The sequence below is a fragment of the Panthera pardus genome, unplaced genomic scaffold, assembly GCF_024362965.1.
Source record: "Panthera pardus isolate Hobbes unplaced genomic scaffold, ASM2436296v1 HiC_scaffold_13, whole genome shotgun sequence".
Lineage (NCBI taxonomy): Eukaryota > Metazoa > Chordata > Mammalia > Carnivora > Felidae > Panthera > Panthera pardus.
Genome location: NW_026526688.1, coordinates 156376158 through 156380839, shown reverse-complemented (window position 1 = coordinate 156380839; position 4682 = coordinate 156376158). Strand labels below are relative to the sequence as shown.

The following is a 4682-nucleotide window of genomic DNA, read 5'->3' as shown; positions in this document are numbered from 1 at the left end:
TTCAGTTTTATAATCTATTTTCTTTTTTTTTTCCTTTTCTAAATTTTATTCTAGAGAGAGCACATGTACAAGCAGGGTAGAGGGGCAGAGAGAGAAAGAGAGAAACAGAGACAGAGAGAATCTTAAGCAAGCTTCATGCTCAGGACAAAGGTCTGACATGGGGCTTGATCCCATGACCCCGGGATCATGACCTGAGCAGAAATCAGAGTCTGGTGCTCAAATGACTGAGCCACCCAGAGGCCACCCTTTTTTCTTTAACATGAACTTATTAAGATTTTTTTCTTATCATTTCTTCATGCACCAAGAATTTATTAAGCAAATACCATTTGCTGCAACAATGCTACTTATGTTGTAAACAAAAATTAATAGAATAGTAATTGCCATTCCCTTGTAGAATTTATATTCTGATTGAACAGATAGATAATGAACAAGAAAATTGGATAAATAACAAAAATATATTTCTGTGTATATGTGTGTGCATAATTATAGATAATGAAGAAAATTATAAATAAATGTAATCAAGAACTGAATGGAATGAGTATAAAAATAAGGTGGCTAAAGATGATATTTTACAGATGACATTTGTGCTGGGCTTTGAAAGATTAAGAAACAGCAAACTTTATGTTCTGTCACATGGGAATAATCTTAGCCAAAGGAAGCAGGCATGAAGGTCTAACAGAACAAAAGTTTTGTCTCGGAAAAGCAATGAAAAGATACCAATTTCACTGCACGCTGTTAGAGCCTGGAGTTGGCGCCACTGGCTGGCCAATGAACTCACGAGTGTAAGCATATGCTTTGTGAGGAGCAAGTCTTTCGCTAACACCACAGGTCTCTGACCCAACGAGTGTAGTTTGATAGTAATCTTGCTGTAAGTATTATATATATATAGACTCTAGAGTCCAGTCGGCAAGAAGACAGAAGAGGATGTGGTAGTTAGGCAGAAATCAAATCATTCAGGGTTTTAGTTTTTGGCTTTCTAGTAAGATTGAAGTACATAAACTTGAGCTAACTAACCTTTGACTCCTTTGACCAACAGAATGCAGCAATAATGATAAGGTATCTATTCCAGGTCTCCTCCTTAAGAACTTTAGATACCCATTTGCACTTACGAATCCGGTTGTCATATAAGAAGTCGAACTGCCCCGAGAGCTTGGCACTTGAGGAAGCCCAAGCTGGTCGCATGGAAAGGCCATATGGAGGAATACTGAAACATCATACATAAAAGTAAAACTATCCACGATGCTCCAGTCCAGCTCAGTCACTAGCCGAATGCAGCTAACGGAACACCCCCAGCTAGTAAGATGTAAAGCATAACCACCCAATCAATCCCTGCTCCGATTCCTGACGAACTAGATTATAAAAAGTAATAAAATAATTATTTTATGCCACTTAATTTGAGGATGGTTAGTTACACGGAAATAAAGGAAACAGTAAACCTATAGAGCCATACCTCCTTTTATTGCACTTTAGTATATTTTGCAGATACTGCATTTTTTTTAATAGTTGAAAGTTTGTAGCAATCTTGCATGAAACAAGTCTATAGGCACCATTTTTTCCAGCAGCATCTGCTCACTTCAAGTCTCTGTGTCACCTTTTGGTAATTCTCACAATATGTCAAATTTTATTATTATTATTATTATTATTATTATATTTATTATTATTATTATATTTGTTATGGTGCTCTGTAATCAGTGATTATGACTCCCTAAAATCTTAGATGATAGTTAGCATTTCTTAGTAATAAAGTATTTTTAAAATAAGGGTGTGTGCCTTTTTTTAGACATAATGCTTTTGCACACTTAATAGAATACAGTATAGGATAAACATAACTTCTATATGCGTTGGGTAACAAAAAAAAATCATTTGACTCACTTTATTGTGATATGCTTTATTTCAGTGAGCTGGAACTGAACCCACAATACCTCCAATGTGTGCTTGCATTATAATATAATGTTATATAACAGCAAAAAATAAAATTATAATATACAGTATACTATACTATACTATACCATAATATAACTTCAGGCAGTAAGAGTATGTGTTCACCTTTCGTAAGCAATAGTATTTGTTTACATGTAAAATCATTCTGTTTATTATGCATGGTTCTTTTATAACAACATAATTTTGCTCTTAGGATAGCACAAAATAGCTATCAGCAAAAGGGGGTTAAAGACATAGATGGCTTCTTTATATCAAAATTAATATTTCTACCAAATTTCCTTAGGGTTTTGTTACAGTAAGTTTAGAGTAGCTAAAAGCTGAGTTAAAGTGAGTAGCAATACAATTTAAATATATCCATTATTTGAGGACTTAGTTTTGCCAAAGAGACATGGCCTTTAGTTTTCTGTCAATAGCAATATTATTTTAAGTTCAGAGCCTCTTACATATTCATATTTACCTTATGGTCTTTATCAGGGAATGTCATTTTATGAGCAAGTGTTGGGAAATATAATTAAATAGATGTGACCACCAGTTGACCTGTGAGCTGGACCAGGACCTCATCCCCTCCCCTGTCCTTGGACTGTGGTGCCCTTGCTTTTCCACCTCCCAAAGGACTGCTCCAAGGACATAGCTTAGAGATGGTGATATGGTGTTGAGAATGCCTACACAATGTACATGACTGAACCCAGTTAAGACGTCTTTATAAAATCTTAATATTTGCCAAGCATAAGCAGGGTTCCATTTGATGCCCAGGAAAGTTTCATATGTAAGTTTAATTTGCTTATTAAAACTGCCACCTACCAACTTAGAGTGGTCTGCCTCTTTCTTTGATCTCTCCCTCTCCTCCACGTTCTCCATGTTTAAATTACACCCAGGAAGCTCCTGAGAATGCTGCTTACCCACAACCAGTGAAATAGCCGCAAATAACTTTATTTTTTTCTCTGTATATTTAGTATTTATTGATTTCCATTCATGACTATGTGTAATGTCGAGTTGTTTCAACGGACTGATAAAGTTAAATATAATTAATATTGTGACAACTCAGTAACAAGAGTGACTCTTATAACTCTTACTGAGCGTAATTGGGTTCTATGACTTGTTCCTAACCCATAGAATATGGATGGCAATGGAATCCTCTCCTATGATGAAACTACATTTTTTTTTATTTTATTTTATTTTATTTTATTTTATTTTATTTTATTTTATTTTATTTTATTTTATATTTTATTTTTTAAGAGAGAGAGAGAGAGCACAAGCAGGGGAAGGGCACAGAGAGAGTCCCAAGCAGGCTCCACACGCAGCCGGAAGCCCAAGATCAAGATCCTGAGACCATGACCTGAGCAGAAATCAAGAGTCTGACACTTAATGAAATGAGCGATGCAAGCACCCCAGATTAGGTTACATTTTATGGTAAAAGTGATAGGATGTCATTCCTTTGATCATGTTATGTGAATCTCCATCTTACTGAAACTAGTCTTTCTCTCTACTGCCTCTGAAGAAGCAAGAAGACAGGTTGTTAACTGCGTATCAAGCAGCATCCATGGCAAAGAACTTTGGATCGGCTATAGGAGCTTACAGTCTTCCTGCTACAAGGAAATAAATTCTGATAACAACTGGGATGAGCTTGGAAGGGGATTCTTCTTCAGCCAAGCCTCCAGATGGGAATATCACCAGGATCGTGAGACTTTGAGTAAAGGACACAGCTAATCTGTGCCTAGATTCTTTACCCATAGAAAGTGAGACATAATAAATGTGCTTTGTTTTAAGCACTAAGTTTCTCATAATTTGTTATGCAGCTATTGAAAACTAACATGTGACATACTTTGTTTAGACAAGTGCTGTTCAGTAGAAATAAAATTCAAGCCACATATGTTATTTAAAAGTAGCAAAAAGAAAGGAATATTAATTTTAACAACATATTTCACTTATTATATATGTATGTTATTTGCTACATATGTTCATAAAACATATTATATATTATATAAATTAATCTAATCTGATTATAATAGTAAATATATGTCATATATTTAGTATTAGTGGGGTTCATGGGTGACTCGGTTAAGCAAGCCACTTCAGCTCAGGTCGTGAACTCACAGTTTGTGAGTTTGAGCCCCATGTCAGGCTCTGTGTTAACAGCTCAGAAACCTGGAGCCTGCTTCTGATTCTGTGTCTCCGGCTCTCTCTGACCCTCCCCACTCACACTCTGTCTCTCTCTCAAAAATAAATAAACATTAAAAAAAAGTCTTAAAAAATATGTTTAGTATTAGTCTATTATATTACATATAATATGTATTTATATTTTATTTTACCCCAAATCGTCAAAACCTTGTCATTTCAATATGTAATCAATATAAATATTATTAATGATTATATATATTGTATATATAATATATATACAGTTTTAGTACCAAAACTTCAAGATCCATTGTGTATTCACACATAGCATATATCAATTTGGGTACTATATTTTATCAAAAATGATTAATCTGTATTTAAGTTTTATAAAATACATCTAAAAGTTTTATGTTATATTAGTTTTCAAATTTAATTATTTCATGAACATTTTATAATTTATATAAATGTTGAATCACTGATGCTAATATATGTCAGCTATACTTTAAGAATAAAGAAAAAATAGTTCATTATAATCATACAAAATTATAAATTCTGCTCTTCACACACTAGACATAGTTTAGTACTCAATAGTTACATTAGGTAGTGGCCACTAGCTACCATATTGA

The 4682-nt window shown here is 34.0% G+C and overlaps 1 non-coding gene across 1 annotated transcript; it reads left to right on the top strand.

Annotated features, from left to right (window-relative positions):
* Positions 1 to 724: 724 nt before the first annotated feature.
* LOC128776822 (small nucleolar RNA SNORA62/SNORA6 family) lies at positions 725 to 874 on the top strand. Its single transcript, XR_008421982.1, has one exon. It is a non-coding gene; the product is annotated as a small nucleolar RNA SNORA62/SNORA6 family (small nucleolar RNA).
* The last annotated feature ends 3808 nt before the right edge of the window (positions 875 to 4682 follow it).